Consider the following 10,033-nt stretch of genomic DNA (forward strand, 5'->3'; position numbering starts at 1 on the left):
TGAAGCCGGAACCTATTTCTTTGGGGGGGGGGGGGAGGGGTTCCCTACTCCAAGTCTTCAGATAATGAATGCTTAATTCACCCCCTCCCTCCATCCACCTCCCAAAATGAATAAAGGAAGCAGGAATACAGTAACTAGCGAAAAATGAGAATAAACTATGCTGCCTCTCAGAGTTTAATACAATTTTAACTAATGGATTTTTGTTTTGTTTTGTTTTAAGAGAAGAATAATGGGGGAAACACGGATCTTTTATTTTAGGAAACTGTTATGGTAAGATGTATGTCAGAATTAACAAATGGAACTAACGCTCTTCGGCTGCTTCTTGTCCTTGTCTTAAACAGGAATTAAGTTAAACACAGTGCTGAATGTTAATTACATGTTTACTGGCTAATGAAAATTACAAATGGTTTTGCCACCTCAAACAATGATGAAAACTCTGAAGACACTGTAATTATATACTTTGAGGGAAATAACTCAGAATATTGATCATAAGAAGTGTAAATCTTTTTTTAACTATTCATTAATACCATAAATATGGGCTACAGAAGTTTTTCCTTGCGGTTTGTCTCATCAGTTACACCGAGGGGATGGATGGCGAGGCTCCTCTGGGGAGGTGGTGAACTCATTCTCTTCGAGAAGGAGGCCACTTGTGTAACTGGGGGTGCCCCCCTCCCTTTCGCCCCCGCCCCCTTTAACCCCAGCAGAAGGTCGAGGGATAGCTGAACAGGGGGGCCGGGCTCGGGGCAGGTGAAGGTGATCACAGCCCAGCCTCTTCCCTCCCCTCCCCTCACCCTCGCCTCCCCTCCCCTCCTCCCTTTCCTGCCAGGTCTGATCGGTGACCGCCTTCCCCAGCCAGGGCGCCAGTCGGATAACCTGGCGTTGAGCTCCTAATGGAGGACAGCACATCGCAACCCAAGTTCTGACAACCCAAGTTCCCTCCTTTAGAGGTGACTAGGGCAGTTCATTGCAAAAGAAGAAAGAAGGGGAAAAAAAAAAAAAGTTGAGGGTGGAGGTGTTTATTGGGTAAGATGGCTCAGGCAACCGAACCGGAACTGGTTTCTCTGGGTTTGGGAGTAAAGACATATTTTGCTGACTGAACTCCGGCCTGAGATGTAGCTCTGCACTCCGCAGTGTAGCAGCCACTTCGATCTCGGGGGTCAAAGGTGAGCTCTGCACTAACCCTAAAAGGCTGGTCTGGCCTGGCCAGAAGGCCGAGCAGGCGAAGGAGTGGGCCGCCTGCCGCTTCCGAGGGGGTGCCCGTGAAACCCGCACGCGGGGGACACAGAGCTGAGAGCGGGTTTTCAGTGCAATATTGAAGATTTCTCAAAAGTGCCCTAGGCTCGTGGGACTGGAGTCCTCTTTTCCCCTGAGAATTCCCAAGGCGCTGGTCTTTGTCTTGGAAGGAATGGAGTTTCTGAATGGTGTGAAAGCGACAGAGAGGGTCGCTTCAAATCGATTTTACTTGTCCTTTCTGTCTTTTCGGATCAACGCCCTTCAATGGGCACAGAGGTGCTCTTTCAACCAAAAACTTGTGCTACATTTTCTGCCTGTATTGGTGCTAAATACAATAAGCACTGGGCAGATTTTTTTTTCTTTGCTCTCCAAAGCCAGAAAGCACCCTAATTAAATTGTTTTATATGGACAGTCAAGACGGACCAATTAAGTATGCATTAGTATAAAGATATAGTCCGCAGATAAGGCGGTTTAGAAAAATCACGTGTGGGACAAAGGAGAGAGGGCTAGCACTGGGGAGGGGGTGCCTGGGCCAGCAGGGTCGCTCACCTCTCTCCCTGGGTTCCGGGGGATTTGAGGAACCCGGGCCTCAGGTGAGAGGGGGTCAGGGCCGATCACAGGTGGGCCGTGTTGGAGCTTTGCAGGCCCGCGCCCCCGACCGGAGAGCGGCGGAGCCCAGGGTGTTAGCATCTCTCACAACCTCACCCTCGGCCCGAGGTGGCGGTCCCGAAGGAGCGGGCGAGGGTGGTGCTGTGAGTCCAGGTCGGGCCCAGGGCTGGTGTCTAGATCGTGGGCGCGGCCCTGGAATAAGGAAGGAGTGTGCACCCCGGGGAGGCCCGCGGGGCCTGGGGGGGCGCGGACAGAGCCGCGGCCGCAGCCCTCGGGCATCCGGGATCAGGGTAGGAAGCCCCCTTCCAACTTGTCCAAGCTATGGGCTTTCTCTGCTTCTGAGGAAACGGGAGTTTCTCGGCGAGCAAAGCGAAGTTCCCGCCCGACGCCAGCCGGCCCAAGGGGCGTCGAGGGCCAGTCGCAGAAGTGGGGAAATGACCGGGGGTCGGAGACGAGGGCGCCAGGACAGTAGCTCGAGGGCCGGGTCCCCGCAGCCTCCCCGGGCCTCCCCACACCCCCTCCGCCCTCGGAGGTGTGGGCGGACAAAGTGCAGCGCGCCCAGAAGACGACCTCCGGGGCCGCGGCCTGCGCTTCCCCGCGTGGCGGCGCAGGGCTGTGATAGGTGGTCCCCGGGGCGCGGGAAGGGCGCACGGAGCGCCCTGGGTCCGGGTGGGGAGGGGGGAGTAGGGCGAGAATTAGAGCCTGGGGAGGCGGCTGAATGTCAAAAGTAAAAAGGTTGAAAAGCCAATTTTCCCGGCGCGCTTTCGTCCCCCACCCCCCTCCCCTTTGCTGGTTGCCGAGGCCGTAAATCAGCGGCCGGCGGCGAGGGCGGGAGGAGCCCCCTCGGCGCGGCCCCGCCCGGCCCGTGCGCACCTCCCGGTGGGCCCCGGATCGATCCGAAGCCTAGCTGAGGATGTCACCGCACTAAATATTTACTGATCACACACAAATAGCCGGGGCTCCAACGATTTTCCTCTGTGAGGAGAGCTCAGAGAGAAGGGTAAATCATTTTATTAGTGTGGATAAAGCCCAGAGCACACTCCGGGCTGGAGTGTTTTAAGATGTGTCTTCAACGGGATGAAAAGAGTTAGGGAAATCGATACGGAGTGATTAGAAGCCCCCGGGGTGACCGAGGGGGCCGGGGCTTTCAGGGATTTGGCGAGGCTGAGAGAGGGGGAGCAAGCCTCGAGGGGGGCGGCCCGAGCCCTGCCGGGGAGCTTGCGGGTGCAGGCCTGCGTCCCTCCGTCCTCGACGGGAGACGCGAGGGCGCAGCCCGGCTCGGCTGGGCCGGCGCGGGGTGAGCGCAGAGCGGGCCGCCGCGGGGCCGAGGGCTTGGGCTCTCGGGCTGCACGTCGCGCGGGCCAGCGGTCAGGTGGCCGCGCAAGGGGATCGCAGGCCCGGCGCCGGGATGCTGGCACGTTGGCCACAGCTCGAGCGCTCCAGGCAGCCTCCTGGAGGAACCCTGTGGCCCAAACGGTTGCGTTTCCCCCTCGCCGCGCCACGTAGCATCCCCGAACTTTCTCCTGGATGAATCTCTGGGCGCCCCCGTCTCCCTTAGTGTTCCCGGAGAGGACGCAGCGGCCCAGCCCCGCGGGCTGCCTCTCCTTCCCACCCATCCAGGGTCAAGGGCAGCCGCCGGGTGAGGGACCCGCTGCGGACCGTAGGGCGAGTGGATTCGGGGTTCGGGGCTCCTGGACAGGTGGGAGGGAGTCTGAGGGCGAGCAGACAGGCAGAGGCGGGGTGACACACACCAGCGACGCCCCTAAGGAGGTCTCCGTCCTCTCCAGGGCTGGGAAAGCAGTTTTGGGGAGGTGGGGGGTCTCAAGCGACTGTCCAGCGAGGGAAATGGGTCTGTGGCCCCAAGGCGAGATGCAGGGGCCTGAAGTGCGAGGGCGCAAAGGCTTGCGGGGCTAGCTGAAGTTAGGGGGGAGGTTTGCTGGGAAGAAGAGGAAAATCTTCTCCCCAAGCTCAAACAGCAAAGTCCTGGAATTAAAAAAAAAAAAAAAAAAAAGGCTTTTCACTTCTGGAAGCGGAAGAGGCATCGCTCTCTCTTGTGGACAAACCTTGAGGTTCGAAACAGCTGCAAATAATCAAGAAGGCACAAATTTCGGGGGGAAAAGGGGGACACAGAAGGCAAGAAAGGGAAGAATCTCTTTCGTTTCTTCGTCCCTTTCTCGCTCTTAACCTTTCCCTAACAATCTGCTCTTCCTGAAGATGCTGATAGCTCGCTGGCTTATTTATTTACTTTCCCTCTCCCCAAATTTGCTCGATTTCCTTGGCAGCTTGAGGAATTCAGTTCAGGCTGCCCTACTTGGCTCCTCGGCGCAACAGGAAATATAACTGCAGATCCAATTAACCGTTTTTCAGAAGGGAGTTTTTTTTTTTTTTTTTAATATGAATCCCAGTGGATTGGAGTGATGTGTTCAGGTGTGAAGCGATTGGTGCCTCGAATTCTTTCCTTGGTAATCCTTTAATTCCTGCCATGGAAGCTCGAGAGCATCGCTGACCTGCAGGCTGTCAGGAGCCGGGTCTCTATTAACCCTTCTTGGTCTCGGCCAGAGCGAAGGTTAACTACACTAATGTACCAAAGGGAATGTAGCAAGGAGGAAGGAAGGGTGGAAGGAAGAAGAGAGGGAAGGGTGGGAAGAAGGGAGGGAGGGAGGAAGGACAGAAAGGTAAATTCATTCTAGCTGCAAGGATTTTTAAAGCTCTCACTGGTCCTCCCCCACCCCCACCCTTCCTACGAAAGGGGGTTTCCACTGAGAGAGACCACAGTCTCATCCATCAAGGTACCTCAGTCCACCGAGAGGGACTTTGGGGAATAAGAAAACGCAATGTCGTGAAATATTTTCTTCTATTTAACTGACCACCCAGTTCACTTTAAAAATCATTCTAACATGTAAGCAACAATGAATTATTTGGGGAGGGGTTAAGCACCCCCTCAATCTTAAAACATATTTTACCTTCTTTAAGTAAAAGCTAATTTAGAATCTTGTCAGTAGTCAAATTATAGCCATAAAATCCAGATGAGATTTGGAAAATACATTCTGCAGTTTTCATACCTGGTGGCCTTTTAATGAGTACTTATATAATAGTTATGTGCATGAAGGTATATATGCACATGGGTGTGTATATATTCTTGGGGTGGTAGAAGTTCCATGATGGATTAAAGGTTTATATACTCAAGGACTAGATAGAGGCTGTCACTCATGTGTATATGCTGGAGTTCTGGAGGAAAACAGTACAAAAAAGAGTTTCGAATGAGTTCCTTAGAATCACTATTGTTGAAATACAAGCTAAAACAACTTAGTATTGATGAAGCTATTGTGCCTTGCAGAATCGTAGAAAGATACTTCAAAGTAAAAATGTCAGTTTTCAGTTTGGTAGCTTTGGCAGGGCATTTAAACAAAAGGTGAGCATCTTTTGTCTAATATATTTATTTAAAAATTCAACAATACCCTATTGTTTATTTTACTTTTCAATGAACTGAAGAATTAAAAAAGAATAGGCTCTAGCTAGAGATGATAGCATAAGGGATTTGTTGCCCATTTAACCAAGTCTGATGTGGTCTGTATATGCTTTTAATATTATATTGCAAGGCAACTCCTGTTGTAAAAGTTTTAAAGACATCTAAAGCCATGTGGACATCAGTTCTTATTTAGAAGTGGATAGAGTGAGGAAAGATTGTTTGATTCTGTATTTTTTTTTTTCTCTTAAGAGACTGGTAATGAATTCTTTAAAATGACAGTTCATTTTTGGTATGTCAAAAAAGGCATTAATCAAATGGTATCAAGTGCCAGTCATTTAAATGTGAAGGTGTTAGTAAGGCAACTATTCAGATAAATTAATATTGTTAATTCGCTGCATCAATGTACTTAGAGAAAATACAAAATAAAACAACAGAGGGGATTTATCTTGTTTAATTTCCTTTAGCCACAAACTTAAGTTGAATTTCAGAAGGAGAAAATAATATAAGGGGTAATTTCCATTCTCTTGGCTTTTAGAAGGTTGAAAAACCCCAGTTTTAGTACAAAGCATATAATTAGAAAAGTAAGTAAATGGACAAAGATATACTGCCATAATAGAAAAGCATAATGTATGAATTTAGAAAACATAATTAATTAGTTAATTATCAGCTGTACTTCTCTTAAAAGGATGGTTTCTTGAAATGGTAAAGGTACATATTAAAATAAAGGACTACTGTGCAAAATTAAGAGGAGGCTATATAACAATATTCAGTTTTTTTTGACTGTAGGAAGTATCGCTTGAGGTTTTACAAAGTGTGATGTTTAAATAAAATTTACACTGATCGTTTTTATTTTGAATACAGAATAGAGAAAGGTGCCTTTTCTATCTGTCTATTACAATTTGTAATAAATTAGTCAACCTTATCAAAGGGATTACAATGTGCTTGACTGAGGCAACTTGACTGAGATGATATCACTTAAAATAGTTTAAAGCAAAAGTGAAAATGTAAAAGGAAGGGAATATTGACTTCAGTGAAAAATGTCACATTGGGTATTTCTTGACAGGATTACATTACATCACAGGTCAGGGAGAAGTTAAAATTTTAGGCACTCCTATTTCTCTGTGGAATGCATGTTAATAATATATTTATTGACTCCAAAAGGTATGGTGAAATTTTTTACTTTTCATATACTTTGTTGTCATATTGCCATCCAAATAGAAACAAGTGAAATTTAAGTGAGGTTTAAAAAAAATCTTAAACAATATTTTTCTTTATAGTTTCCAAGAATTATGCTTATTTACTCACTGACTTTTTCCATATGATTTTGATTAATAGCTTTTAAAATCATGTACTATTGTGATGAATTCTACATTGTTTTTACATTGAAAACAAATTTAAAGGCATCGGATCTTTCTCGGAAAGTGTAATTGAATATTCAGTTATTGAAGAGCTACTGTATAAATTTCCCAGGTTCCAAACACCTAAACTTATTCTTTCCTACCAACTTTTAAAATTACAACTGGCATGGCTGTGGATGAATATTTTATATAAGAGCCTGTATTTCTCTTCTTGTTTATCTGGGAAATGCCTCTAATTTGTCTTTTATGCTTAAATACTTTAAAAAAGCATTAGTCCATATGCAAGAATTATTCATGCTCTTGAAAAATAGTGAATAAAATTCTAATTATAGAGAAAAGGTGTGATGTTTACTCTGAAGTTTCAGGAACATGTAAAGTTTTCTTCATAAACCGGAAGAAAGTCTATCCTAGATAAATTTAAATAGGGCAGCTGTTGGGTATGGTTTATATTCGTGTCCTTCTGCCTTTTTGCCTTTGGCACTAAGGTATCTGGGTTCTCGTCTTCACACACTGTCTATTGTTAGCAGATTTTGAGATTAAAATACTTTCAAGTGGTCTTGTCTTTATAGTTTCATACATTATTAAATTGGGAAGTAATATTCAGTTCTGTGTTCAAATTTGTATGTCCAGACAATAATGAGGAGGTGACTCTCTGCACTGCTCCGCCCACCCCCCCAAATCCAACAACAACAACAAAATTATTATATACACAATTTAAAGAGAAAAAAAAAATAAACCTTAGGATTCAGTGTGTTGGAAATGTAGGACCATTGTTTTTCACAATGGAACTCTTTATAAGACTTTTTTCATCTTAACTATCTCCCAAGATGGGACACTTTAGTTTTATATATAATTTTTAAAGTCTGAGCAACTTTTAACACTATATCAAGTTTTAACAACATATCACAGGCTTTTTGAAGTGAAGGAAGATTTGAAAAATAAGCCTCCAAAGTAAACACACACACACACACACACACACACACACACACACACGTGACAAGGCATGAGGCTTGTCTTCGTTTTTAGGGATGTTATGAAAGTTTTACTTTAAAAAATTACAATAACATGCTTTCACATCAGGTGCAAAGCAAGATAATTATAGGGAGAAAAGAAAAGGTTCCCTCTCATTCTTTTCCACCAAAAAACCAAAGCACCAACAAAAGCCAAAACAAACTCCAATCCTAACCCCCACATAAGAAGCCCCTTACCACTTTAGGGAAAGTTTCTGTGCTAACTGTGGGTCCTGCCTGAGCTCCTGGCTGGTCTACTTTGAAACTCGCCAGGCAGTGGTTACACTCCAGCCAGTAGCCTGGCAGCCTCAAAAAGGAAGCAGATTCTCTGAGCTCACTGCAGATGACCTACCACTTAGAGGGAAAGTTTGGAAAGCAACTGTTGAAAGTCAACCTCTCCTTTCCAAAGAAGGTTTTCAGAGGCAGGACTGTGAGAGTTGATATTACCAATTTTATTATTTTCTAAGGCATTCCTAACTTTTATGATTCCGCCGCCCCCCCATCCCCCTTCCTTTACTATCTGTCTTGTGCCTCCAGGGCCAGTGAAAGAGCAGGGCAGATTCTAGATTGCTTTCAGAGTTTGCCTTCTCTGATGATGGATTACCATGTCAATTTAAACGGCATAGGATTAATTTGTTTCAATGATTTCTCTTTAGGCTGAATGCCAGCCGTTTTTCTATCTCTCCCCTTGCTCTTCAGAACAACAACCACCACCACAAAAAAAAAAAAAAAAAGGCTTCTTTCCATATTCTAAGTTAGGAGACAATAATAGAAATAGACAAGTTAGGTTCAATGTTGCAACACAGTTATAGGTCTGAGTGTTTTTATCTCTGTCTGAGAGGCTGAAACATAGAGTCAGTCACATTAAAATGAAATTGGACTCAACATTTATTCAATAAATACTTGTCTTGTAGATAATCCAGTGCCGAGTGCTTTTGACACATAAGGACTTAATTTGTCTTGGATAACAAGTTATTAATATGGCACATTTAAACTTGCCACCTACAATAAGAACTTTGAGATCTATAACAACTCAAATGATCATTGTGAAAAATAATTTGTGTGAGGGAAGGAGATCTTTCTGAGAATGACTGTCTTTATTACATATGAAGATATGTACATACACATATATATGTAGCTACCTACATATACACACACAGAAGTAATACATATATATACATTTCAGATCACATACAAACAAAAAGGTTCAATAAATTAAAAAAAAATCCATTCAATATGCAGGTAGATCTAACCCTTCCAAACTAAGAATGTCAGCCAGTTTTCTCTTTTCAATGATTTCTAAAGTACACAAGAAAAATGCTATTCAAATGCACCTTCCTTGCAAGACCAAACCCATTATAAGGACGAAACGGCACAAAAAAGCACTTAGGTACAATCCGGAATCAAACACCCCCTCCACATTTTTCACCTAGACTAACCTTGCAGCTAGAGGCAATTTAAGTAAAATAATCTACCCCTAAAGTGATTACTGTATTTCTTTCTTAACGGAGGTCCTCCAGCAGATGCAAAGGAACAGGAGAGGGGTTTGATCCTATAGCCTTACTGTGTTGAGTACATGTGGCTATTTTGAACGCTGGGCCTCTTTTTCATTTTTTGGTTCCGTTTTCATAATAACATCTCTTTTTCCCAGCATTCCCCTGCGCTGAAATTAAGCATCACAGTTCAGGATACTACCCTGCATTCTGAATATGAACACAATAGCTTTTCCAGCCTTCCTCTTTTCCTCTGGCCTCTCAAGGCACCAGTGGCTGCATTTGAGCAGGTTCTACTTTTTAAGGACATACGCCATCAGAGGCCAGTGATGATCAGAACTGGAATCTATATGCAATATTAATTTGTAAAAAAGTTGTTGGTTGTTAACCTTGAGATTGTGCATCTCTAAGAAACCACATCTTTTGAGTGCTCTCCCTGGGAAATGATGTTACACATGAGCAGAAAATCCAGGCAAGAAAGGCTAATTGAATGAAGAGAGAGAATTAGGTTAAAAAATAGAGTACAATCTAGTATCACATTTTCACTAGTGTGACTTGAAATGAAGGTGTCTTCAAGTCGCCAGTGATACCAGAGTGTTTAGATGTTGGCCACAGATGGGAACACCTATTGAAATGTGTCTGAAGAAGATTAATAGGGCTTGTCACTGTTGGGAAAGCACTGCTTTGCTGTAAATTTCTACCAGCACAAGATGAATTACCGATGAATGCTCACTTATCAACCCCATCACTATCGTTCGACAGTAAATCAAATTGAGAAGTTATCTGCAATCAGAAAATTTCTTTTTAAAATAGACATACACCTTTAGGCCCTGACTCTTTACTAATCCTACTCACAAAACA

This window comes from Bos javanicus, chromosome 21 (assembly GCF_032452875.1).
Source record: "Bos javanicus breed banteng chromosome 21, ARS-OSU_banteng_1.0, whole genome shotgun sequence".
Classification (NCBI taxonomy): domain Eukaryota; kingdom Metazoa; phylum Chordata; class Mammalia; order Artiodactyla; family Bovidae; genus Bos; species Bos javanicus.